The 27,978-nt window shown below is 48.4% G+C and overlaps 1 protein-coding gene across 3 annotated transcripts in view; it reads left to right on the top strand.

The window, feature by feature from the left end:
• KCNB1 (potassium voltage-gated channel subfamily B member 1) overlaps positions 1-27,978 on the top strand; it is a 110,650-nt gene that overhangs the window by 49,591 nt on the left and 33,081 nt on the right. The window lies entirely within an intron of this gene.

The following is a 27,978-nucleotide window of genomic DNA, read 5'->3' as shown; positions in this document are numbered from 1 at the left end:
TAATAATAAGTTTGAGTGGTAGATTATTTACAGCATTTTGGCTCTGAAACAGTGATGAATATAACATGAACACTTAGGCTGTGCTCTGCGAAGGACTGGCAGCGACTGCTGCTCGTTGGGAGAGGGGCATACACGTGCAACAAGTGAACAAGGAAAAGCACTGTGCTGCACAGGATAAAATGTTCCCATCCCACTCCGGGGATCCAAGCAGAAGAAGTGTCTTCTTTTCTGCTTAGGGTTAATGGTGTTATTTGGGCTAATTATTCTGGATATTTCCCTTTTATTTTTTTAGCTTTCTCAAAGAAAGGACAAGAATCTTTATCTGTGTAAAGTGTTTTCATTTGAATCTTGGCTTTTTCAGGTATTAATTTTCGACACCCACACCTCCATAGTTCATGTGTCTTTAGATGAGATAATGAAACCAGCATGGCTTGCTCCCTAACGATGGTTCAGGGCCTGAGTGACCTCACCCCCACAGCCCCTTTGCTCTGCCTTGTTCTGTTCACTGCAGTACGGTTGGTCCCGATCTGTCTCCACTTCAGACCTCATTTCAACCTGGGCGATGAATTTGCTTTCAGCTGCCTTGGTGGCTCGGACCGCAGCCCTCAGCTGGTTCCAGCATGAACAGTTGCTTTAGAAAGCTGTCTAATAGACCACCACATTTTTGGGCGAATTTGTTCAAAACAGTCTCTTCAGATGGGGAATGTGATTTTCCCCACAAAGTTTCCAGTGTTCCATGTTTTTCAAAGATGGTTCTGAAAAGCTCTGAGAACAAATGTATTAAGTGTGGTGATTCAGCTCAGATCCAGCAGTTCTCAGGACAAAGAGATTTAGAAAATCATATTTGTCATTGTTGTCCCACTCCCTCCCCCTTGAACTTTTTCCAAACATCAGCAAGCTTTTGATTTAGTTAGAAAGGACCAATTTATTGCCAAATAACTTGATCCATAGACAAGTAATATGAGGCACTGCCAAAGGCCCTGAAATCCAAGTTGTGAAATTTGGGGTTTTTTCCTCTCTGTCCCTATTACTGTGTAATTCCTGTGCTGTACGAGGATAAAACTTCCTTTCTGTCAAACTGGGATTTTGCCAGTCCTCTTTCTTTCTTCAGTGGCTTGGGATTAGAAATGAAATCTGCTAAATAAGTCATTAGTCGATGCCTAACTAGATGCAGTACTGCGGCGTGTGATTCTGATTCTGATGGATTCCTTTTGAGGAGGGGACCGAGCACGCAAAGCTGCGCCAGTCGGCGCCGTTGGTTCTGCACGTGTGGCCCACAGGGAATCCCATCAGGTGTCAGGGAGGATGGCTATGGATGCTGTATGGACATATCCACGTGCTGTATGGACATGCAGGGAATCCCATCAGGCTCTCAGGGAGGATGGCTATGGATGCTGTATGGACATACAGTATGGACATGCAGGGAATCCCATCGGGCTCTCAGGGAGGATGGCTATGGATGCTGTATGGACATGAAGAAATGAATTCTCCTCTCCTGTGGGTGAACTGGCTGGAAGGGATTTGGCAAATTACTTTTGGTTTGGCTGTTTCTTTAGCAGCCAGGTAGAGAAAGAGCCCCGGGGCAAGAGGGGGACGGTCTTGGCTTGCAAAGGTAGAGAAACAGCTTAATTGAGTCCCAGATGATGTCTCTTGTTTGATATTTCAATGGTCGGCTGGTGCAGACACGGCCCTGTGAATAGGTGGTAAACACACACTCTTTGAAGTCAAAACACAAAAATCAGGGTTTAAGATTTCTCTTCCATAGGATACAAAAGGGCAGACCTGGAAATATCAAGTGTTTTAGAATAAAATCACATACTAATTGACTTTTACAAGTAATTCCTCTTTTTATACCATCTGTACTGGAAAAGCCATGTGCTGAAAGTCTTCTAGTATCTTCCACTTTGGGCTACGTTATCTTGTTTTCTAATTTTATTAGGACCTTTCTTGGGTAATAAATGAATCAGAATATGCAGTTCTTAAGGATCATAAAAACTCCTGCAGGATTTTACAAAGGGTAGTGTTCTTTCTTACACCAGAGTATAAGATGATATAGATGAAGTATAATTCTCCATTGAATCATATAACTCACTGCATAAATTGCTCCATAAACTTCTCATTAACGCCTGCAGGTTCTTCAGGCAACGCCTGCATCAGTGCAACTGTTTGGTCCCTATGAGTTTCTAAGAGACTTTTGTAGAGGGGGAGATGGAGCAGAGCATCAAAGGAGCTGGTTCAGGTGAAATGGGAAAGCACTGGGGCTCATCCTCCTGGGTGATGGTTTTCCATGGAGCCGGTGCAGAGGTGGCACCTGGCAGGGGAGCAGGAGGCTCCCCAAGCCCCCTCCTCCAGTCAGAAACGTGGCGCAGAAGGGTGTCAGGATCAACTGCGTTCCTTGGGAAACATCAAATCATTTTGACTTTCTTGTTTAGTTTCAGTAACATCAAAGGTGTTTCATTTTGCTAAGGTAAAAACGTTTCCCTTTGATCTTATCGTTTCAATGTGTGTCATTTCGGCTTCTGAGTTAGATGAAAATACAAGCTTTAAAATGTGAACGTGGAAGAGTATAAGGTACATATGCTGTTTAGTGTCTTATTGTGGATTATGACTTTGCAGTTTTAGCACAAAACATCATAACTCACCTAACAATTCAACATCATCAAAGCACCTTATCTCATAAAGAGGACAGCTCTCCAAAGCATCACAAGTTTCCACAAAACAGGTTTTTCTGTCTAGCTTTGCTAAAGTAAAGATAAACACAGTATTGTACCCATTGAGTTTGGAGAGTTGAAAGCTCTTTGTTGTGCACAAAACCAAGGAATGCCAGAACGGGACAGGTACAGAATTTCTCCACTTCTGTTTGTCCCAGCGTGCCTTTGGGAGGAATATGGTAGGGCTTGTCGGCATGTACCTGGTGGTGGTGTTGTTTTCCCTTTCACTGTGCTTAGAAAACCTGTGTGATCTTGGAAATGTGCTTTAAGTCCTGCCACGGGCTGGCTCTTGGCTCAGGCTGTACCGCTATGTGCTGTTATTTCCATCCCGCATCCCTCTCGGTTCTCTCTGGTACCTTCCCCAGCCGCTGCTGCCGTGCGGGTTCGGCTGGGGGATGAAGGGCTGACCCACCGCGGCTGCGCCATCTGGCTTCATACCTGCAGTGAAAAGAGCGCACAGCAAACCCTGCGCTGCTTCAGAGCAGTTCAAAAATCACATTAAGAGGATGAGTGTGCAGTGACCTTATAACCGTGTTGGCTATTGGAGACAGAAACAAGATGGAAAGCGCTGCAGTTGGGGAAGAAAAGGGAGCGTTTGTCCCCGTGTCTGTGTTATCTCTGCTGGGGATGGCGCAGCACCCGCCGTGCCGGGATGGCTTTGCTCTCACAGCTTTCCCCACCATGTGCCTTTCTCGCGGGGTCAGTCACACGTGTCATGGGAGGAAACGGGAGTTTCTCAGCCACGTTGTGGGAGCTTTCAAATGGGAATCACCATCAGTAATAAAACCAGCGGCCAATTTCTGTCTCGTGCTACCAGGGTGGGACTGCGGCTTCAGTGAGTTTTCACCAGTTTGTGCCTCTCTGTGAGAGACCAGAGACCTCCAGGGCTTCACCCCGAAAATGGGGGTTTCTGGAGGCTCCCGGCACATCCAAACTCGAAGCTGGACTGGGGGGAACACTCAAGGCTGAGTGTAAATGGTGCTGTGGGGCTGTAGATCCTCATCTCTCAAACATGCGGAGCATTGTTAACGAAGGCAGAGTAAATTTACTTGTTCATATGATTAGCAATTAATAATTAACTATCCCTCCCAGTTGCAGCTGTAATGTAATCATGATGTGTGTTTACTACTTGGTTTCGGCTCACTGCTAACTGACAATTCTCAGGTTAATTCTCCGATGTGCCAACCTTATCTTCTCTCTGAAGGAAATTATTAATAATTCTTGTCTATCTTGGGGAAGCCATTCTGGAGCTGCATTCTTTTTAGAGTGTGTGCATTCTTTCTTTCTCCTCTCAAGGCCTTTCAGCCTTATCTAAAGAAAACATCCCTGTTGTCATATAAACCACATCAGTTTGTGTTTGTGTATCTTCCTGATTTTCTACTTACTTTGTAACTGAATTCGTATCGCTTCAGAACATAAATTCCTACAGAATGGGACAATGTTATCCTACCACCTATCAAAATGCTTCATTTCATAGGTTTGTTGTTGAGGAAACAGATCATTCTCTAGCTGCCAGGACTCAGGTGGTAGAAGAGTTTAGGCAAGCTGTGAGAGGTTTTAGTTTGGGTGACAGGGAGGACCAGGTTGTATTTCTCCAGAGCATCCTCAGGCTCTGGTCGGTCATTCCCACCTGGTCTACAGGAGAAACTGTTTGCAAAGAATGATTGCAAAAAGCATCTTAAACCCCACGTACTCCTGCATACACAGCCCAGGAAACAAATAAAATCACGGGCATTAAAAAAACCCAACCAACCAAACTAGTGAGTATTTGGGATTTAGCCATGAGTGTCTTCTGCAGCCATCAATGCAAAGCACTAAGGCAGCACAGTGCAAGGATGTTGTTGAGCTGTTCTGCTGAATTACGTTACACACGCTCTCATGGGAGGGCAGGGGTCCCTGGGGCTTGAGAACGTGAGGACTCTGCTCTTAGCCAAGGTGGTAATACAGATTGCAGGGTGCCCAGAGGGAAGCAGGCCATCGGGGGTAATGGCTTATTTATTAATAGGGCATTGGTAAAGTCATTTAACCTTAGGAAGATGCAGTGTCATCAATAGAACTGGGACAATGATCAATTTATCCCTGTCACAAACTCCCTTTGACGATGCAAAATGCAAGTGATGAAAGGCAAGACCTGCACACGGGGTATTAATAGGGTGGCAGCTTCCAGAGGAAAACTCACCTCTTGAAAAGTGTTATCAGAATGGCATATTCAGTGTACTTATCAGCCTCCACTCTTTAGGGCTATGTATTTAGAAAAAGTACTTTTAATCTCCCCTCCATGGCCTGCCTGCTTACACGCCGTTCAGTTCACCAGTGGCGTGAATACGAAAAGAACACAGCACTGAAAATAGCATTGCAGGTCCCAATCCTGCACTGCGATGGGCTTTGCTGCATCTCCGTAAAGTCAGTCAGATCTCATTTTATTATTGATACCAACTGTACCAGCCAATCTAGTGGCAAACTGAGGCCTCAGAAAATATAGATTTGTCTTTGTCTCAAGAAGTTGTCTCTGTTCATTCTCCTGTATGTGGTAGAGATCCATTGGTCTTATTCCTGTTATGGACGTGTTGCCAGCAGCAGGATGCGACCTCTGCAAAACGGGACTGGGGGGAGGACAGGCAAATTCTATTGCTCCATATCAGTTTATGTGTCCAGTCTTGCTTTAGCCAGCAAGATCTATTTCTGCTTCAAATAAGTCTGTGAAATGGTTCCTGGCAGATGTGGGTAAAGAAAACGCGTCCTTTTGGACATGACTGGCACTGCGCATTTGCAGGGTGCTAACTACAGGCAGTGCTTTGCAGAGCCTGTTAATTGGAGCGATTTCAGTGTATCTGTTGGTCATCAGCACAGCCAAGCCCAGCTGGCAGGCAGAGCGCAGCTTAGGCTGCAATGAATAGACAGTTTGGACCAGGATGGTCTTGTCTGAAGGCAGGATGTTGAGAGTCAGCGTATCAGGGCCCTGACCACATCACATTGCCACATCACTTGAACCACATCTAGACTTGAACCACATCTAGACTATGTCATATGTAGCAGGCCTGCACTGCTGAAAAGCCAGAAATCCTGGCTCTGCCGTTATCCAAGCTGAGAGCATGGATATAGCACCCCATAGTTCCCTTATGGCCTAAGGGGTTGAGTTTCCATTCTTCCGAAACCAAAATACACCACTGTTCGTGCATATAAATGGCTTTCAGCCCTCCTCAAATTTGAGCTTTTGCAGCTGCTCATGTAATACAGTAACATGAAACATGGCAGTCAGCTGTCAGAGTCCGGCCCCAGCTTTTACACATTAACAACCAAGCAGGCGTCATCCGGGTCAGCCCGAATATTTACATCCTCTCCCTTCTCTAGACAGACGCTGCTAGTCCAGGCGCTGCTGAAAACCTACCAGGAGCCATTCGGGGCACGAGCTGCCGTGGGCAGGCAGGCATGGGGATGGATGGGTCTGCACCTTCCGGTAAACCTCAGAGTACCAGTTTCTGTCATTTCACATACTTTGGTTACAACCAGCCTCTCCACGGTACCACGAGGTAGTCGTCTCCGTACTCGTGGTGCAGCCAGGAGTGTTAGCGACTGCTCATCCAAAGAGTCTCACAATTTTGGGTACTTGTACCGAGTCAGCCTTCCTCACCCAGCAGGTTCTGCCTCAGCACCAGGACTTGTACATAACTTGCACCCTGGTCAGTGCCAAAGCAGGCTGCAAAACAACAAAAAACTATTGATTTACAATTAAGGTTGATCCAGCAGAAAATGAGGTTTCACTCACATTCGTTCCCTGAGGCTGTGCTGTCTGGTCCTGGCCAAGACCCAGGCAGCGCTGCCGGCAGCGTGGATGGGCTCGTGAGCGTTGGGGCTGCCTCAAGACACCACCCCTTTGGCTGGAAGTTAGGAGGAGGATTAATATGATAATGGATACATCCTTACATTTACTAACCCAAGCTGGGTTTGGTGGTTTGTTTGGGATATATCCCAGCATCTTGGGAAGTCTCCAAGTGTCAGAAGGACTGGTTTTCCTGAGCACTGCTCATAGCCAACTGGCTTGTCCATGGGCTTGGAGAGGAGGTGGCACCCAGGACAGGGCGGACCCAGCAGCATGTAGGACGGTGACGTTTAGAGAGGTGAAACATGGATAAACACTTGGTTCTCATTTTTTAGAAGACTGAAAAATCTTAGCTCTTCAGAAGTGAAACTGTTTCTCTTCCTACCCCTTCCTTAGTCAATTTTCTCCCTCTCTTTTCTTCTCTTTTCATCCTTTCACCTTTGTTTTCGCCTTAGTTTTTGTGAAGAAATGGAAGGGATTTGTTCAGTGAAATTAGAAAATGTATTGAGAGCTGCATATGCTTTATGGATGTTATCATAAAGACATTGTTGTTGTGACAGTGCTGGAGAGATGAAAACAAGAGTGTCATTTCAGCATCTTCCATAGCATGAGTCAGGGAGATTGATAGTTATCCTCCTGCAATTAGAATTGTTATTAGCACTGGTGGTGGCCCTTGGTGTGCTGTTAATGGATGCCATTTTCTTGGAGTGTTGTCTTTCATAATGCTTTAGAGAAAATAAAGATGGGCTAGAGTCACTCACCACATAATACTGAGGGGAAAATCATGTTTTAAGCTGCCTCAGGCTGGGTTTTCAAGCTCCAAACACCAGGAATAAAACCCATTATGTATCCACATGGAGCAAAGCTCAGCAGAGCTCGCACGTCCCCGGGGCTCCGGGAACGGCGGAGGCTCGGGAGCTGGGCTGGGCGCTCGGGACGGACGGTCTGGCTCTGCTGCTCCCGCACTCCTGAGCTGAATTCAGAGAGGCGCCTCCAGCTCAGCCTGTGATCTGCCTGGAAACAGCCATTTTTTTCCCTAAGGGAACCTGTCCTTTAGTTTCTCTCTCCTTGAGGCAGACCCAGACCCCAGACTGACCCGATGAGTGTTAAACTCACGGCACTCCGTGGCAGGATACTCTTTTCAGTAGCTTCATGAAAACCCTGCTATCATATAGAGCAATTACATTTTTTCCCCTTTCTATAGCATTCATATTACTAAACCAGGGAGAGTCTAACACCTGTGCTAGAGCCAAAGAGCAAACTGGAATATATTTTCCCTTTGAGACCTTCTGCAATGCTTTATGGTCTTCAAAACTCAACTCCTGAGGCTGCTGGTAGAACTTCACATTGTACAGGGAATTTCTGTCTTGCCCTGACGTTTCCGGGCGGCAAGGGCAGCAGGAGCTCACGCCAACCTGGGGACATGACAGGACATTCTCCAAGCCTGCCAAAAATACATCCTGGGGATCCAACCCCTGTGGTGATGCAAGTTCTCCTCCCAAACACTGCAGGCTCTGGAGCACCCCCTGGAAACAGGGCTCTGAGCACATCGCAAGCATTTCGGCTGCTTTAAAATTAACAACAAGCAGAAATTCTGTCCCTATGGTAGGATCTACATTGCCTTCATTAGTCGCCTTGGGGTGCGTTTAGGATCTGTTTGCCTGCTCGGCTGCCTATAGCCTTGCAGTGGAGGTGCAAGATCTGCCCGCAGTGCTTATGCCTCTTTTGAGAGTAGGAGGCAGGCTGCTAAATCAAGCGCTCACTTCTGAGCGTCGCACCCGTGTTTCACAGCCTGTGCCTCCCCAGCCGGCGGTGGCTGCGGGTCCCCGGGTCCAGCCGTGGCTGCTCGGCCCTGTGCGTGACGAGATGGGCAGCGCAGAGAACGGAGCCCTCGGGCGCCTGCTCCCGCCCGCGGGGATGGATGCTGCACAGAGATGATGAATTACCTCCCTGGGTAGTGACACCCGCTGAAGGTCTTGCAACAAGCCGACAAAACAAGCCTAAGCTGAGCATACAGACAAGCCACTTGTAATTCAAAACAGGCCTGATTTTTCCTTTAAAAACCCATAATATGCAGGTTTATTTTCTGCAACTCTTCCAGGCCGGTTACCCCAACTGTTGGCAAACTGTGAGGATGGGGTTGCCATGGATACGCTCCACACTGATTCACATGAAATACATCATTGCATTATCCCCAGAGTGGTGAAAGCCTTTCACAGCTGATAATTTTTAAGAGAATGATTCATCGTTAAATATATCATGACAGCTCTGCATTGTTTGCTCTTCCTTGGAAGCAGAATCTGGAAATAGGCAGCTCTTGGGATGCTTCTGGAGTGGAGAGCGAGATCGTGAGCGAGATGTCTGCAGCAGAGCGCAGCGGCGCTTGGGCTCATCCAGCCCGTGCTGAGCGCAGGAGAGGGTCTGGTGCTGCATGGCTGTCCGCTGGCTCGGGGACACGTTTTAGAGGGAAGAACGCCCAACCTGTGCCATGTCCCACCAACACCCACGGGAATCACCTGGATGCAGGATGGGATGGGATGGGATGGGATGGGATGGGATGGGATGGGAGGGGATGGGATGGGAGGGGATGGGATGGGATGGGGGAATCACAGTACCGTCACATGCCTGCGAGGACCCTTCTCTATAACAACGGTTACGATTTTTCACATTCACCTCTTGAATGTTCTGTAGAGTTCGGGGAAAAGCAGAATGTGCCGTAGACGGAGGCGTCTGCGAGGGGCCGTGTGTCCCCGCTGGGTGCTGTGCTGCAGTCAACCCCCCTTTCCGCTTGGCGCCAGCTGGGGAAGCAGAGCGCCACCCGTCAGAACCAGAGCGCGATGAGCCTTTTCCAGGCTACTTAGCCCACTGTTTAAAAACCACTTATGTGCCCAGGAGTGCTGGAGGATTCACGGTTGGGTTTTCAGGTGTACAGGGGTGCAACACAGCCCAGAACTGGGTTACATGTCCTCTGGAGTCATCGAGACCTGCGAGGCAGCAGCCTTGGAGCTGGGGAAACAGGCGTTACGCTGCCTGCTCCGGTTCTGAAATGGTGCGTTGAGAAAATTTGCCGAGAACACAATAACTTTATTTTCTGTAGGAAATGGGCCCTCGTCAAACAGCTGCCTGCACTTAGAAAGCAACTCAAAACCAGCTCAAATGAACAAAAACTGGGCTGTGTGTTCTTGACTTCAGGCCAAAATAATTCTCTGTTATTCCCAAGACAAAACTGTTTTCTCTGTCCCTAAAAGCCAAAGCCGTACTTTTCATGCATAATTAAAATGAGATTTTAGCATACATCAGAGCCTAGGGTTGTGTGAGGCACAAATGGGGCTTTTCAAACAAGGCTTTTGATTACCAGTCATTTTAAGTGCAGGAAATAATGGCACTTCTGAGTTCCCCAAGCCCTCAGAGAGGAATTTCTGCCACAACTGATAGTTCCCAGTATATTAGGGATCCAGTCCATACAGCAGCTTCCCCTGGATGGATGGAAGCCCTGGGGGGGACCGAAGTTGCCGTTAAGCCCGGGACACGCGGTGCTGCCGCGGCCGCTGGCTCTGCCATTGCCCTGTGCCGACCGCTCTCACCTCGCCTGCGGCAACCCAACACACACCACGAGTATTTTTGTAGCTCTAATACCCAGTGAGTTTTCAATCCTTTAATCCCCATTTCTATGCTGCTTTGGGAGCATCCACTCATGGGTGAGGAACAAGGATAACGGTTCTGCCCCACTAGCACTGCTTCTAAACTTTCCTTCCTTGGATCAGACGTGGCATGGGTCTTCCTGGGAGACTTTGAAAGGCCCAGCTCTGCTCTTAGCAAGATTAATAATAATTGCGTGTATGTGGTGGCAGGCAGAAAACCGACTCAGTTGTGCTGGGCACAGACCTCATCCCGGTGTCTTCTCCTGACACCCCTGCTAGGATGCATCCAGGGCTCAGGGATGTGTTTGGTCAGTGTGGCTGGTACCCAGGGGGGGCTTCTCCAAATGTCCTATGTCCCTGCTCCCATCCATGCAGTTCGTAAAGGAAACCCTTTGCAAGCGGAGGTGTCTTCCAGGACTCCTGTATTTCATGGGCTCTCCAGCAAAGTAGAGTACACCACAGTGTCTTGTGGCTGTGCTTCCTTTGGAGAATAGACAGAGATACTGGAGACAGGACTTTATTTGTGCCTTTTCCCCAAAAGCTGTAGAGAAGCACAAGAACTCAAATATAGGAGGGCCAGCACTGGGGGGGACTGAGAGTCCTAGTGAGGAGAGAAGGAACGTGTCAGACAAGTGCTTCTATGTCATGTCCTTGTCTTTGGGGTTTGGGTTCATTTGAACCCCCAACCCCATTTGCCCATGGTAATATTTGTCATTATTAGCCAAGTAAATTATCCAACCTTTTCTCCACAGTGAAGAGATAGTGATTAGTGCTGTCTGCCCAGATGGATGCCCACTGGCAGCAGCAGTGTGTGCGTGGCCCTCTGAACCAGAGGGCAATGGCCCATGTGTCAGCACTGCTGGGGGCCAGCTGAGCCCCCCACTCCATGCCCACCGCCTGCCACCAGCTTTTCGCTGTATCACAGGTAACCCTCCCATCTAACCAGGCTCATCCCAATCCTGATTAAGGGTTTGTTTTGGATAAGAGCATTGAGAAAACATGATCTCCTTTCCCCTTTCTTGCTTCCTCTCAATGACACCGTCCCCTTCCTGGCCAGAACGGGCTGCCTGTAAATCCAAACACCCTACCTGCGCTGGGCTCTCTGTCCCCAAACCCAGGTGTGGTGCTGACCCCTTGCCTCCCCTCCTTCCTCCCTGCCTAATCCTGTCTGCCCTCCAGCTGTGGCACAGAGCGCTCCACGCGCACCGGGGCTGCTCCGGCACCCGCTGCCTCCAGGGGAGATGTTTAACCCGCCTTTTCTGGAGCGGGGATTCCAGCAGAGATGTGTGCTGTGGAACAGGAACGCAAACACTGCGATGAGGTTGGGATGGTACAACTTTGATTCAGTTTTGGAATTACTTTTCTTCCCAAGATGTGTTGTATTTTCTGTCACGCAGGATGACACAGTGTTTCTTAAGGTCATGGCTGGAACAAAATTTTTCAGTATTCTCAAAATGTTCATCTGAAACATATTACATTTTCAGAAATGTTGTTGTGCAGTAAATGTCAAAATGTCCTTATTTCCTATGGGAAACAAAAACATCTGCCTCTTATGGAGCTCTAGTCTTAGCGTGGATTTGCTCGGTTAATGGAAAAGCTCTGAAGCCGCATACTGGAAACCTTCAGCTCACTTCATTGCACACCAGAAAATTATGTATAATTACATAGAACTATTGTATGGAATGACCCTTAGTCATATTGTCTAAGCTGCTTATCGCAACAGAAATAAGATGTATATAGTAATCTTCTTATACTTACTGAGAAACCTAAACAAGGCCAGTGCTGTGGTGGGGTCACTTATCTGTGGCTATAATAAGGTTACTATACAAGGAGATATTAATGTTGGAAAAAGCATGCTGGAGATTTCACCTTTAAGTCAGTGTCATTATTTCTGTCTCAAATCGGTGAACATAGAAGGTTTCCTTAGTAGTATTTCATGAGTGATCATCTACCCCCCAGAAAGGAAAAGGAAGGAGTAGGACATCCCCACGGGAGATGGAAGTTGGAGTTCCTTGTACGGTTCACTCTGTCTTCCCTAAACAAGTCTTGTAGAACCCACAAAGAAGTGCGTGTGGAGCAGCCTCGGTGGTGCCGAAGTAATAGCAAACGCTGATTTTCAGTAAAATCAAACACAAAGGTACAGGCTGGGAATCAGAGACTGACAATACATCTGGATCCTCCTGCCATGCCACAAATGGCCCAAAAGCCCATCAGAGGTCTCCTGTTCTCTGTCCAGCTCCCGCTGGCCCCTCAGCTGCGGGGAGGCGGGAGGCACAGCCACCTCGCGGCTCTCCAGGAAGGCAGCAGTTCCGAATCCAGATGTTTCAGCCAAGGGACAACTTTCCTCCGGCATCTGGGGTTTTAAGAGGCAGTTGAAAAAGTAACAAGAGCCAAGGAAGAATTAATAGTTTAAAAGAAAGATTCACACCTCATGCTTGAAACTGAAGTACTAAGGCATTTTTCTGAAAAGGAGAAAAAATGTTTTAGCAAAAAAACCTGTTTTTTCCCTGGGGAAAGTATATTCTAGTTACACTAGTAATTCCCAAAGTGGGATCTGTGGAGAGCATGTGGAAAATCATTGGAGTTGCTCCTTGAAGGTCAGAAGCAAGGGAAATTTTCTCTTACAGCACGCTGCATAGAACAATTGGAGTCATTAGTTCACATAAGAGGGGTCACTGTTGGGGCTCAGCTCACGTGTGGGCTGCTCTCCAGCAAAGGCTTTTTGGGCACAGCAGGGCCGGGGAAGGGAGCGCAGGAGGGGTCGGGGCAGATCAGGGGCAGGAATGACCTGCTGGCCTCTCTCCTCCGTCTGGCAGCAGCAGGATCTGCATTGGCATCGGTGACCATGCACTGCAAAACGTTTTTAAAAGCAAATTTGGAAGCAGGCACTGGTTCACGAGTGCTGGACGTGATGGTCGTGGAAAAGGCCACGGGAACAGAGAGCAGGGGCGCGGGGAAGGCATCACAGAGACCCTGTTGATGCAGAAATCCTTCTCCAGAAGCACAAACCTGAGATTGTGCAACACGTTTTTGGGGTAAAACCAAAGCCATTAATCTTACTTGTACTGAGTACTTGGAGTCCTATCCAAAAAAATGCTTTGGAGAAAAAGTCTCTAAAACAAGGCTTAAAGGATGAGGGGGAGCCTCTGGTGTGCCTTTGCCCTTGTTTGCTTGCATGTTATGTGTGAGAGATCTTTCCCAGGTTTTGGCTGATACCAGACCTGTTGCTGCTGGGGTGGAATAGCGGATCAGCTCTCCTGAAGTAATCACCTGGGACATTAAGCTTATTAGACATGTGTCTGGAGACAGGGGCTGTGCAAAGGAGGCGAGGGAAACCTGACCCCAGGGGGGTTCGGCTGCTGAATCGTCACCTAAGACTGCAGAGGCGGAAACCTCTGCCTGCTGGAAACACCTCATCCTGAATTGTTGCTCATTAGACTCTAAAAACACAGGACCACCAAGGCAAAGAAAGCGTCCAGAGCTCAGGATTCAGTAAGGCTGTGGATCAGGCAGAGCAATATTTCTGAGCTCTCCTGGTCTGGTTTGCTTTTTGAAGGTGTGGGGTTTGATAAAGACACACACGTACACGCAAAACCTCGCCACAGCGTCCACCTTGAAATCCTTGTATCTCTTAAAGGAGAATGCGATGAGAAAGACCGGTTCTCCCACCACAAAACGCTCGTGAGCTCCTGTCCTCTGACAGACTCCCCTTCCCTCTTTACATGGGATCTTGAAAAGCAAAATGAAGCCAACTGCAAACACAAGGGAGAAATGTAGAGGCCTCATATGTTCCCATCTTTTCTTGATTGCTCTAAGAGATAATGATGAATGAGACCGCTGGGATGATCCATTGCGCAGCCCGTTTCTGTTGGCATGTGCCAAAGCTGATCCTCCCCATGTTCGTGCTCACAGTTTGGCTCTGACCGCGGTGGGTGAGTCACTGTTCATTCATGAGAGTCAAAAGTGGCACTTGGGAAATGTGCCAGATATTTTAGGAATATTAGCTCCTCGATGACTGACCGGTTTCACAGCAGATCTGGGGACAGACGGCCATACGGCACACACTGCGGTGAGCTGCAGGCAGCGGGGAGCCGTGACGGATGAGCTGGTGCCGCATCTGCTCTGCGGCTGGTGTGTGCGTGCTCCGCAGCCGAGCCCGCGCCTCCCACGATGGACTCTTTCCAATAGATGAAATGTCTATTGTGTTCAGAAATCTCTTTAAGAATGAAAACACATCTGTCCAGCCCTTGGCTCTTTGGCGGGTGACTTGAGCTCTTCTTCACCTGGTTAACCTGGGGTATTTCTTTTGTGAGCAGGGTGTCAGTTCTCATTTACCTAAAAGCTCCCGATAGTCTCAGTGCTTGCAGATACTGCTGCTGTCATGGCAACAAGGTTATTTATACATAATAGATACCTACTTTTCTTTTTTTTTTTCCAATGTTGCTAAGTGGAGATAGGGTCAGAGGGGCCATAAAATGGAGTGGGAAACTCCCAGCCCCATATGCATGTTAATAAACCCTCCAGACCTTCTCCGGCACCTGCCTGAGCTGGTCCGAGTCCCTGTGACTGCCCTCAGTCCGGCCCTTCCCCTGGCAGTGACAGCAGAAGGGCATGGGCAGATTAGACTAGAAGATGCCCGGGTTCCTTTGGGCGCAGGCTGGGACGCGCGGGTCCCTGTGCACAGCAGCCCTGTCGTGAACCAAAGTGCCGTTTACCAAGCTGCCTTCATTCACCTGACCCTTTACTTAACTCCATTTGTAACGTATGCTTTATCAATACTGCTGTTCAATTATTTAATAGCCAGGCCACCAGGGAAACATCGACATCCCTATTGTCAGACCCAGGCTGATGAACAAGGTTCTAGGGCTACAATTTCAATTTAGTTAAGTTCTCCTTTAAATTCTTTCTGAGTTGCCTCTGTCCGTTTTCCATGGCAACCAGGAAGGACCAGAGGTCGGAGAGGGAAAGAGAGGGAGTAATTTCATTTAAATCAGATGAAGTTCGGTCAGCCACTGGAGCGCTTCGCATGTGAAGGATTGTCTATGCAAGGGGCCCCTTGCTCGAGGAGAGAGGTAGTGTTTGTGCTGGTGAAACTCCGTCTGCAGAGCTTTGTTGTTTTCCTTCGCTGAGAACCTTCTTCTCAGGACATAAATCAATGCTATTTACATATAATATTGAGTCTAAAGAGTGGAAAAGCCCTCCACAGAAAGAGGAGAGTAAGTGGCTGCCCAGAATTCATTGCCAGATAACAATACAATCTCCCGACAAATAAAAAGCTTCTCGTCACAGCTCACGCTCCCCGCTTCACTTGGCCACACGGGCGCTTACAGCCCCCAGCCTCCGGTGAAACCTTCGCTTTGCCGGGGCTCACACAGCCCAGATGTGACGCTGAGGGTGATGCTGGGCAGTGGGGACAGCAGTGGCCCCATCGCCCGTGTGTGAGTCCCCCAGCACCATGCGCGCTTGCTGGGAACCCTGCTGCCGGGCCTGTGTCTGGGGGATCCCACGGGTGCTGGGTGCCTTTGCCAGCTCTGGGTGCTGTTTGCAGCCCGTCCGCAGCACCGTGTCCTCGGTGCGTGGCCGAGCACCGTGACACTTGGCTGCCGCCGCTGCCCAGGGCTGCAGCCACACACATCCACCAGCACCATCCGCTTTAAATCGGCACACAGAGCGGCTCGGCGCTGCCCAGAGCGCCGTGCGTTGGGGTGCTGGAGCAGGGGAGCACCAGGAATGTCCCTGTCCTGGCATCCTGGTGAGAGGGGGCGAACACGGGGGAGAGCAGTGCTCTGAAATGGGTGAATCCTCCTGCCCCGTCAGCACTGCAGCCCATTCCTCAGCTCAGACCCCTCCTCAGCAGGACAAGTTAAATAGCTGCCTACACCTGCGGTTGCTGAGCGAGCGGGAGCGAGGAGCCCCGTCCCGGGGAAAAGGAGGGCACGTGAAGCAATAACAATACTCTCCTCTTATGTAACTCTTGCCAAAAATACTTCAAAGTGGGCCCGTAGATAAATAATTGAAGATAATGCAGAATTAGCTGTCATTTTGTATGTCAGAAAGTAAGATTCTCCATTGCTTCTGTGCCGGGTAGGTGTTGAAATCACCCCGTTTGTGGGCTGCAATGAGGCCACGGGGCTTTGAAAGTTGGCCAGAGAGCACAAGGTGTGCCCACATACATGGCATCTGCTCAATGCGCAGGGCAAAAGTTCTTCACCGAGGGAAAAATCCCAAGTAATTCTGAATAATGAATAATGGAGAAATGTCTAATTCACCCAGAGGCAGTTTGGAAGGATGGGGAGGGGGGAGAGAGGAAGCAACATTTGTCAGAAAAATTAGTTGTGAATTAATCACTCTGATGCTCTCAGAAGTCGATGGGGTACTTGCATAAATAAGACTATTCACAGAGAAGACCAAGTCTTTAATGGTGCTCTGAGAATCGTAAATTCATTAGCTGAAAGCACTGATTATGAATCAAAAGAATAGGGAGGGGAGAAAATCAAGTCATAATTAGTCACTTAAATTGTATCAAGTAGCAAGCAACTGATTTTAAACAAGTCCAAACAAAGGGGAAATGATTCGTTCTGATTAAGTCGGTCTCTCTTGCCCTTTTAAAGATTTATGAAGTAATGTCAATAAATTCTGGCTCTTGGGACTCAACCTATAAAAACTGCATAGAAACGCAATATAATACAACATCAGACAAGCGGGTTAGACACAGTGGAACAAAAATTAAATGCATATTTATTGGGGGGATATATAATGAGTCTTATGTCACCCAAATATTGACCAACTGTCTTTAGCATAAACTCTCCTCTTCACTCTTCATTACTATGGCTGCTCTTCTAATGCTGCAGTCGGGCCGAATTTGATCACTAATAAGCTTAATTAAACTGCTGAAGGACTTCTTGTAAAACTAAGTGATCTGAATTAATGATGGTGCTGGTTAATTATGTAGCGTATACATAAAGACCCATTTGGAGTTTCGCCTCTCTCCCAGGGCTGTGTGGGATCTGGATTTCCTAGAATACCTTTCAGCTGCTGTCAGAACGATGCTGCAGGGCCAGGTTGCTCTGCAGGTTGGGGGTCTCGTGCTCCAGGGCGGTGTGTTGAAAGGACAGTGTAGGAAAAGCAAACAGTAGTTGCCACAAAATGGTAAATTGAGGCCTAACAGTTCTGGTGCCAGGGTGGTGGTGGCCTTATTGTTACTATCATTATTATCATTATTGCTATTAAGGAAGCATCAATAATAAACTCAGTGCTCTCTCTAACAGGCACATTCACCCAAGTTATATCATGGTGGGTTCCTAGCTGGGACAGAAATAAGACTCACTGGTAGACTCGACTGTGTTTAAACTAGAAAGTACTGAACCTCTTCTGGGTTTGATCGAGAGGTAACAGAGCTAATAGTGCTTCACAATAAGACCGACTTTTATCCAGGATTTCCCAGCATTTTGCATTAAGGAAGAAATGTTCTTGTGTGTGTCTGGGTAGCTGGAGCGGCTAAACCCAGTTCAGCAAAGCACTTGAACAGATGCTTCAGCTTGGGTCTGCACCAGTCCCACTGAAACCTGTGAAACTTCAACACACGTTTGAGCTGTTTGTCAGAGATCGATGGGACCGCTCAACACGCAGCACGTGTGCCGGGGTTTCCTTCAGCTGGCAAACTCGCCGCTGGAAACTCTACGGTAAAACTGGGGAAGGTTTCTGGGCAGGTAGTGCTGCGGTGCCAGCAAACCGGGGAGCAGCCCTTCTGCAGACACCTCCCTGGATAGCGGGGCACACGAGCTGGTGATGGTGCCTGAGGAGCCATGCTGACGTCTGCCAGCTCGGTTCTCCTCCTCCCGTCAGACGCTGTTGGACAGGACCCATGGGCTGGACCAGCACCTGCCTTCCAACTCCGCTCCACCAGACTCTCCCGTCGCCCCGTCCTGCCCTGCTCTATTTCCAGTTGCAATAAATCTCCCGCAGACAGCCCCTGTGTCACAGCCTGTTCCCCAGCCCCTAACTCCGTAGGCTCTTCTCTGTTCCAAATGTAATTGCTCTTTATCATTATTTTTTTTTTCTTCTTTTCCTGCTGTCTGGAACCATAGCTCATCATCCTACACTTTTCATTATCTTAATTAAACCAGGGCAAATCAAAGGACCGTTTTATAACCTGACATTACCCTGTACAACTTTTTAGCTCAAAAGATGTGAATTAGTGCTGAGATATCTCCTCGGAAGAAATTGGCACTTCGGTTCCTTGGCTTTTAGTTCTGTGGTTGTCTGGGGAAGGCTGAGTAACAGAATGAGCTGAGCGCTCTGCCGTGTCCCATCACACCCAGTAAAACCAAGATTTTCCATGGCAGCCCAGCTCTTTCCCACTGTCTCTGGTGCTCCTGTATGGCTGCTTTGGGTAACTGTATTGCAAACCGCCAGGTCTGCCTCCTGACGCGCTCGCTGCTCGCTACACTGGCTGATGGTCAGTGCAGGGTCTGTAGATGGAAAGCAAGGTCTCCAAGGGAACTCCAGCCCCGGAGAGGCATTGGGAACTGTACCCAAGGGCTTGGAGAAACATTAACGTGGTATTAGACATGAGTCAGCAAACACCTTTCCCTAACGAGCTTCCGAAGTGGAGCACCATCTGGCCTCACCTTCAGCGCCTCGATTAGAACGAACATCCTTCGACCGCGTGTTTGGGGGCACCGGGGGGGCTGCCGTGTGTAAGAGGCTTAAACCCCGCCTGGGGCGGGGGCTGCGCCGTCCTTGGGGCTGCGGCTGCGCCGCTGAGGGCAGGAGCGTCGGTGCCTGCCGGGGAAACCGGTGCCGCAGCGAGAACAGACGCGGAGGCTGGAACAGCTGCACCTGCGCCGCAGCAGCGCCGGCGGGAAACGGGAGCGAGCGCTGAATAGCGAGATTTTCTTGCAATGAAATTACACCTTTAAAATCTCATGTAAAGGAGATGTTTGTTCCAGGAGAAAACAACTGCCTGCTCTGATTTTATGGGGAAACAAGGAATTCAGATGGCATCAGACATGATATCTTTTCAAAACGCTGCCAGAAATTGTTCCGGTTTTATTCTGAAGTGAAAAAGATGTTTTTCAAACATGCCTTCCCCCCTGCTGTCTGGCCACTGCGAGACATTCGGCAACATTAGCAAAGCTGATGGCTGCTAAATGGCCTTCTTTCCAGCAGTAATGAGCTGCATTTAATAATGAATTAAACATCATTAACTGGGGAAGTTTTTGGTGAATGCTTCTTTAATATCATTGTGCAGCAATTATCACTGGCGTGAATAGCCCAGCTCTGTCCAGCTGCACCATTTGTCATTATCTGCAGGAGCAGTAAAGTCTCTCTGGTCCAGGAGGGCTAATAACATTAAGTGACACTGAGTAAAGTTTAACAAGTGTTTCTGTTCGTCATGCGGACCAGAATAACTAGGATGCTCAACCCCGCTCCACCTTCCTCCTGCGTCTGGCAGACCCAGCAAGCCCAGCTATTCTGCAGCCACTGGAAGCCCCTCTCAGCATGATCTACTTCCACGTGAAGTTTCTTTATTAAAAATTGATGCACACAATTAAACCATGATAAAAGACGATAATAGGAGTAATGAAGCTATTTGGTGTTTGCAGTCTTCATGACACAGTGCCATTCTGTAGTAATGAGACCTTCCAGACTTATTTATCATGTCTAGTTACAGGGTCACATTCACGAAAACATGCTTGGTACTTTTCCAAAAATTGTTCCATTTAAAGTAATGGACTCAGCAGATAAAAAAAAAAAAAAACAGAATAACTGTTTACCAGTGTTTCTCTGACATTTCTTTGCTGCCATAGCTGAGTGACATATATTTTTTAGCAAATGGTGTAGTTGACAAATATTCCTTTTGGGGAGCAGAGGGGCATCGCGCAGCTCGCAGCCGTGGGGAGCAGTTCAGTCTGCAGCAGTGAGGAGTGAGCCAGGGATGGCTGAACCTTTTTTTGGGCTGTTGTGAAGGGAAGTGGTTTGTTCTAATGTTGTCCGAGTGAAATGCTTCCTCTCTCTTTTTTCATCCGTTGCCCGGCAGAGCTGCTTGTTGTATCCGCACCTCCCTGCCCGCACCAGGGCTCCTCTGCTCTCCCTTCGAGTTTGCCAGTGGGACAGCACTCCGTACAGGCGGCAGAGACACAGCCCTTGACCTGAAAAAGTATAAATTACTGGGGTTTTTTGAAATAAATAAATGATGGAATGGTGGAAAGCCGGGGCTGGAACGCAGCAGCACTCCTGGGCTGGGTAAGCACCTGTGAGTTATGATCACCTGTGGCAGGAGAGCTTCCCACCCCTATTTACCCAGCTGCTCAGGAAAAGAGAAGCGTATTTGCAACGGGGAGGCTTCCCTGGCCACCTTTGCCGTTTTGAAGGGTGAAACACAAGAGGAAAGTCTCATGTGAAGGTGCCTCGCAAGGGCCTTTCTTCCCATGAGCTCAGCTGTGCCCTTGCTGTGGGATAAGTATGATCACAGAGTGAAAACATACTTTTCAACAAGAGCAGCTTTTTGGGTTTGTACCTTTAGTGTATCATTTATCAGTGATCACGCTGCAACAAGCAGCTCCAATTGTAAAGTAGCTATAGCAACAATATTGCATAGTAAATAGATGTAGGCACCAACACACCGATGGACACAAGTGAGTGCATATGGTTTAAGTGATTTTCAGCCGTCCCAGACAACTGCAGCTGCGGGCTGGGCACAGCCATGAGCAAACTAGGCATGCTGGGCTGGCTCTGTCAGCCCGAAGATGCTTCTCCCAAGGCTGCAACTGCGGAGCCCTCGGGGCGCTCAGAAACACCCGTAACCCCCGCTGGCAGCGGGTGTGAGCACAGGCTGATCCGCTCCTTCTTCCTGTTCCGTGATCAAAATATTTACAGCTCAGTGAGTGGGGCTGGCAACAGCCCCAAAACTTCGCTCTTCATAGTAAGTGTCACATTTAATATTGATGATGTGGGCTACCCAAGTCACACTTGGATGAGTTGTTAACCATTGGGAATGGTGTCTATAATACAAAACTCCTAAAATGTGAGTTCCCTTATGAATGCACATAGCTTCTTTTTTATAAAATATATAGAAATCTAAGCAACCCACTAAAAATATATGGGTGCTGTTCATTGTCATAAGTCCAGGAGAACCCATCTGCTGTCTAGGCTGGTTTATTATTCACCTCAGCAGTGCATGAAACTACAGCCCGCCAAGGCACAGAGCAGTTACTTTATCACCCTTTGCAAACAGGACGTGGAATATCACAGTGCCCTGTCGCTGGAGACGTGAGACCCCAGCTCTGCTCCCCCGCCGCGGTTCCCCTTTCTCCCTTTAGAGAGACAAAGGATTCCCGAGGCTGCCGCCTCTTTGCCACAATAGGGTTATAGCACTTGGATTTTCTTCTGATTGTGCACTGAAATTAAAATAACAACTTTGCAGGGATTCAGGGCAGCACTGATACACCATGAATGAGTTGGGCTCTGCATTTTTACAGCACTAAGAAATAGAAGGGTAAGGAGTACAGTGAATTTGTTGTTAGTGCTCTGCTGGGACTTACCATGAAAGAGAATCTCTACATTACCAATATTATGGGAGGCAAGAAGTGAATATTGAGTTACACAGAACGCCAACACTTATAGTTTGTCGTAAGAGGGTTTCTTTTTATTGGGAGATAAATTCTCTTTGAAAGTGTATTGGTGCAAATGTGAGTATTCATAGAAATTCAGTAACTTGGTTAAACCACACTATCGACTCCATCAGCTGTGTTACATTGATCAAGTCACTGAATTTTATATGACTATTCCACATCCCGCAGCGTGATGCTCATGTAACCGGGAAGAGCAGTTACTGTGGGCTGGAGTGCAGTAACGGTGGTTGTTCATGGATCCTGCAAATCCATTCTAGGTGCCGGTTTTCCAAGTCTCCGAACACCAGACAGGAAGGCTCTGCAGGGACCTGTGTCACCTGGACTGGGGTTGCACATTAGGAATAGCAGTTTCTGTAGAAAAGGGATTGAAAATGTGGACAGACCGCAGCTGCTGTGTTTGATGGGTTTTTGCGTTGCCACCAGCCAGCTAGCAAGTTTCCAAGGCAAATACATCTACTGTGCTTTATAGCTAGGTTGGAAAAAACCCTAAAGGAAGTACAATATTGTGCTATTCTTCATTCCCAGCTTCCAAAATAGCAGTATGGGCGTTCAAGCAGTCAGAACTTGCTTTGCCCCACTTTGCATTGTTCCTCTGGTAAATGAAAATGCAAAGCCCACAGCAGAGGTGGCCAAATCTGGTCCAGAATGACTCGAGTCCTGGAGACCTGGGGCAGCTCGTCCTGCTCCTGGTGTGAACGGGTCCTCTGGGCAGCTTTGCACCGTTGATACAGCTGTGGTTAACACCTCCTCAGGTAAAAGAAACAGTAATTATCTGCATTTTTCACCTCGGTAGTGTCCCTTAGCACGTCACAGACTATCTGTGTGCCAAAATCTGCCCTGACTCACACCTTCATCCAAGCCAAGAAAACCCAACCTCTTTGAGCAGTAGCCATTAACCTTCTTTTACAGATGGAGAATCTGTGCACAAAGAGAAAACATTATTTACCCAAGGTCACAGAAGAAACCCAAGATGTCGTAATTAGGAAAAGGGCCCAGATCGCCTAATTCACCTTCCTGTGCTTTGGCAGCAACTGTTATTGTTCCTCCTTTGTTCCTTACTCTCCTTGGGCTCCATTGCCCACACCTGCCCGCCCCATGCTCTCCTCATTTGGTACCTATCCTGCTCCCTCCTCTGACTCAGCAGTGTCCTGGTGCACACCGGACTGGTCGGTCTCAATGTAGCATCGTGTCTGGCTAAGGAAGATTTGCTTTCGACTCTTTAGCAGTCTAAATGCAAATTACACAGTTGTGTTGAGGCACTGATTTAGACTAATCTGTGCTCTGTTTTGCTTTGCTAAGAGCTACCTGAGAGACTACAGCTTTTTTTAACCTTTAGTAATGACAAGGTTTTAAAAGCTTGTTCTGTAAAGTAGTGGAACTGATTGTTTCATCAACCTGAATTGTGGCTGAGATCAGTTCAGTCTATGGACATGCCAAATGCTTTTAATCTCAGGCACTTCCAGTCTCCTGGTCAATGTGGGATAACTCTGATTATCCTGGTGCTCTTGCAAAGGGCCCTTTTGCCCGTGATCAGGTTTGAAAGTGTCAGGAGCAGGTGCTGCATCAACACCCTCACCAGCTGTATGTGAGTTCAAAATTAACTCCTTGGTGCATTGACTGGGGGGGGCTTGTCACAGGACAAAACGTACGGCATCTCGCCAGAGATCGTGGGTGAATGTATCCCAGTCCCGCGAAGCATTATCAACCAAGAAAGAAAACACGTTAACAAACCACAAAAAACTCTCTAGCTCTTTTCTTTTTCAGAAGTGAATTTAATGTGCAAGAATTACAATTTAATTAATGTGCAAATTACAACCTGGATATCTTGAAGGTCTTGTGAGAACCATAAAGGTCCATTCCCCATCAGATAAAAGGAGCAACCACCAGGCTTGGTGGTTAATTTCCTGCAGAGGAAAACAAATGTGGATAAAAATATCAGAACAAGTAACTGTAAGGGGCAATCACCGTGAGCCAGATATGCGCTGAGATCTGGAAAATCCCAGTCCAGGTTCATCCTGAGGGCAAGGGGCTGTATTTCCAGCTTTCAGAAACTTTCAGGGAGAAGCTTTAAAATGACCTTTTTTCTTCTTCCTTTTTTTTTTATTTTAAGATGAGCGTTATTCCTCCTCCTTCGCAGTTTCCACCCAGAGACAGGATCTCTTGACCGCAGCCCTCTCATGCTCTGAGGCACAGAAATGGGGGATTTCCCCCGCAAACCCACTGGAGCTGCGGGGCACAGAGCTGCAGGGCACAGAGCTGCAGGGCACAGGGCTGCAGGGCACAGGGCTGCGGGGCACAGGGCTGCAGGGCACAGGGCTGCAGGGCACACAGCTGCAGGGCACACAGCTGCAGGGCACACAGCTGCGGGGCGCAGAGCTGCAGGGCACAGGGCTGCAGGGCACGCTGACCCTGCGGGCACAGAGCTGTGGGGCACGCTGACCCTGCGGGGCACGCTGACCCTGCGGGGCACACTGACCCTGCGGGCACAGAGCTGTGGGGCACACTGACCCTCTGGGGCGCAGGGTGGCCCCACTGCCTTTCCTTGGGCTTCAGAGAGATGTGTTTAGAATGACAATGACACCCCGAGAGCTGCCAGGAAATCACAAGGAACAGCTGGTAAAAGATGCTCAAACCTCCCAGTGCCCTTAATATATCGTAAACAAATCTGCTCCGTTTAAACCACACACAAGGTGTTTAGGAGACTCGATCCTAGATTCATGGACTTCAATCATTGTTATTGCCATTCCCAAACATAAGAAATGTAAAGCACTTTAGGGACAAAAACTGCTATGGAGGAAATACTTTAAGCCTTCTCAGGTTGTTGCTAATGTTTTAAAAAGACTAGAGCTTTTCTGGGATCTCGTAAAGAAAAATATGTCATGAAATGGCCTTGTTTTTCTGTTTCTGGGCAGTCAGAGCAGCAAGAGGGTGTGCATCAGAGCATTGCCATACACCGCAGCTGCTGCTCTAGTACAGCAATGAAATATTCACACCTTTTGGTTTTTATTAAGGTTTCGGGTGCCTACCTTCTGCGATTCACTCCATTTAAGTAATGATGGCCAAAGCCAAGCTCATTTCTCAAAGATTAACATCTTGCTGGGAATATTTACTTGTCTGGAAACAAACCCAGAGGACCCTGCAGCGAGTCCCTTGCTCCCAGGGAAGCACCTGAGGTCAGGATCAGTGCCATCATTTACAGGATTAAAACCCCACTGTGCCCCAGTGGAGAGGTGGCTGGATTCCAGTGGAGGGAAGGCGGTTCGGAGCCAAGGACACATGGCCTTGACGGCAGGACGGAAACTGTCTGGCTCAAAGTTGCTGTGAAATCATCATGAGTTATTATTATGAGATCCTGACACCTCGTAGCGAAACAGCGCTGTATTATTTTGCGCTGCTGTTCTCTGTAAGCTCAGAAGTAGCTATCGCACAAGCGCCGGGGCCGCGGGGGTCTCGGGGAGGGTCTAGCCCTTGGCTGGTGGCTTTGCTTGAGCGTTGCAGCTCAGTGTGTGCGTGTGAATGTGTTAGGAAGTGCTTTGTTACAGACAGCATAACATTTGCTTCTTTATATGTAAAAGACCCTTGCACCTGCTCTGCTGCTCATTATCTTCATGCAAATTAAATCCTGTGTTCAGGGCGTTAAGGTTAGCAGTAGAAACCTCCTGTATCTACATCCTTGTCCCTCTCACCCTCACATTTCCATTCTCTAGTGCCTTAAGTGGACACTTAGGAAGCCCCAGTTACAGAAGCCTTTTCTGAAGAGCCACCCTGCTCCTCGCAGCCTCCCGTGGCCCACGACTGAAACCCAGCAGCGCTGTCAGATTGCTTCCCTCGCTGCAAGGCTCGCTCCAGCCCGGCAGAGCAGGGACTAGAGCTTGAGCTGGCTCCCCTAGTCCCAGATGCGTACTGCAGCCCCTGGGGGAGTCCTCCTTCTCCCTTGTTTGCTATTGGAAAGGGCTGCACTGGGGTAGGTATCCATCTCCTGAAAGTTCCCGTCTGCCTTTTATGGTGATGTTTAGCTCTGCCCCAGCCCAGGATTTCTTTTGCTTCTTTAGGCTGATCTCTGGTCGGGTCTGTGATCCCATTTCTCAGGCATTTAACTCTTTGCCTATATAATGCAGGACGTGTACGGCCCAGCGCTGGGGTTTCTGAGCGAGCAGGCAGGTACGGCGCTGCTGAGTGCAGGGGCCCCGGGGGATTGATGCCGGGTTTGGGAGCTGTTGGCTTCAGCGAGCGGTGGGTGCCCAGGCAGGCGTCAGAGCCCGGCTACCTTGGCGGAGCTGGCCCTCAGCCGCCTCGCTGCACCTCTTCAATTCAAGCGGTGACTCACAACCTGGCACTATTAGGTAGATGGCATATGCAGTTAGCGAGCGGTATTTTTCAGCGCTCATTTTACTTATTATATTGTATTTTGATTTATAATTATATATACAGTGCATTCCTCTCCTGGGCTCCAGGCATCCTTGCCAAAATTAAAAAGTGCAGTTAGCAGAAGCAAAGCCAGCAGATGCTCAGAGCTCCTGGTCAAAAATAACCAACCAAAGCAACTCTTTTTCCACCAGTTCTTCATGTATTTTCTGTTTTCCCTGCACTCTCCTTCCCATGGATCTCAGGACAAGGAGATCAGCCCCTGCGCCAACCTCTTGGTCCCACAACAGCAACGCAGAGAACAGCGAAACAGCTCCAGCTCATTCCTCAAATCAGGAGCAGCATTTGCTGATATTCCCAAGTCTTTCAAATTAATTTGCCTTGTACTCCTGGGAGTTTTTAATGCTGGGGGAAGTGTCTGTGTGTAATCATTAGGTGGTATTTGCAAGTGCTCATGAGAGGCGACGCAGAGAAACATCACTCGGACCCTGGAAGCCTTTCCCGTTCAGTTAAATTCATCTTGCTGTGAAGTCAATCGGGGGGCATAGGGTGGGATTTCAGGAAGGATGACAAGAAGCAAGTCGTATACAAGGTGTCTTACACTGACATATTTGTATAAAGAACACAAGTCATATTAACTCCAGAATCGCTGGGGCTGGTACCACTGTAAGAGATGAGTGTGGTAACTCACAAGCTGTCTTCGGAGTTCCCTGGTAACGAGTTGGCTCAAAGAGCTTTGCTGGCAAGGGCTGTGCAGCCAGCACCAGCAAATCAGCCCCCAAAAGTCCTCTGGGGGGTTTTAGACAAGGTGAGTTTATATTTACAGATCAGTCTCTGCAAAGTCCGAATGACAGCTGGCAGGACGGTGTTCAAAGAGCTGCTCCGAGTGCTGTTAAACCTGACAGAAGGGAAAAAAGCACAATTTCATAATTATTTTAGGCTTCCCATGGAGATCAAAGAGCAAAGCTGATACAGGCCCGGTGGGGAACTGCCTAGATTTAGTGCAAGCAAGAAGAGGCTAACGCTGCGATTGCTGCTGGAAGTGGCTGATGGGGGAACACCTATGGAGCCAGGAGCTGAGGAAGGGAGAAGCAGCCCTGCCTGTCCCATTAGTGCGGAGGGAAGGAGACGCGGGCTGGCCAGAGCAGCTCTGGGGGAGCGCTGCAGCAGGGCTGAGCGCGGAGCTCCAGCACAACCCCAGCAGGTCTGTCACCGCGCGGTGCCGCGTCGGCTGTCCGGCCAACGAGCTTGGTGGGGGAGACGCTCATTTGGGTGAAATGTCAACATTTCGGTGAAATTCCTGCATCTCTCTGAAACCTTCTTGTACAAATGTAACTTTTCATCAGCAAATATGCACAGAGAGTCATCCCAGGAGCTACATCTCTGGATAAGTTCACGTTTTCGTCTTGTCCTTTGGAAGGATATCGAAGCACCCGAAGGCAGAGGAGGTCCAAGCAGGGAATGGGCCAGATCTCCCTGAGGCACAGGCGGTAGAGTGGGGACGTGCAGGAAACAGTTTTCTTGTCTGAGATAATTTCAATACTCTGAAAATTTTCCCTCCCCATATTATGCAACCATTTTCCCCCATAATCTTACATTTTGGGTCTAAGTATTCAAGACATTTAATTCCAGTAATTTCAGACCAAGATATTTCAAAAACATACTGAGTTTGTTTAACCCAACTAGGGAAAGAAGGCCTTTTGAGTTCTAAAGAGAGCTTTTCATTAAATGTTTTTGGAAGGGAACGTTCTGAACACACAAAAATACGCACATATTTTTTAAACAGACAACAGGAAGCCAACTCT

The sequence above is a fragment of the Columba livia genome, chromosome 16 (assembly GCF_036013475.1).
Source record: "Columba livia isolate bColLiv1 breed racing homer chromosome 16, bColLiv1.pat.W.v2, whole genome shotgun sequence".
Taxonomy (NCBI): Eukaryota; Metazoa; Chordata; class Aves; order Columbiformes; family Columbidae; genus Columba; species Columba livia.
The sequence above is the reverse complement of the archived record's forward strand: the minus strand, read 5'-3'. Positions and strand labels throughout refer to the sequence as shown.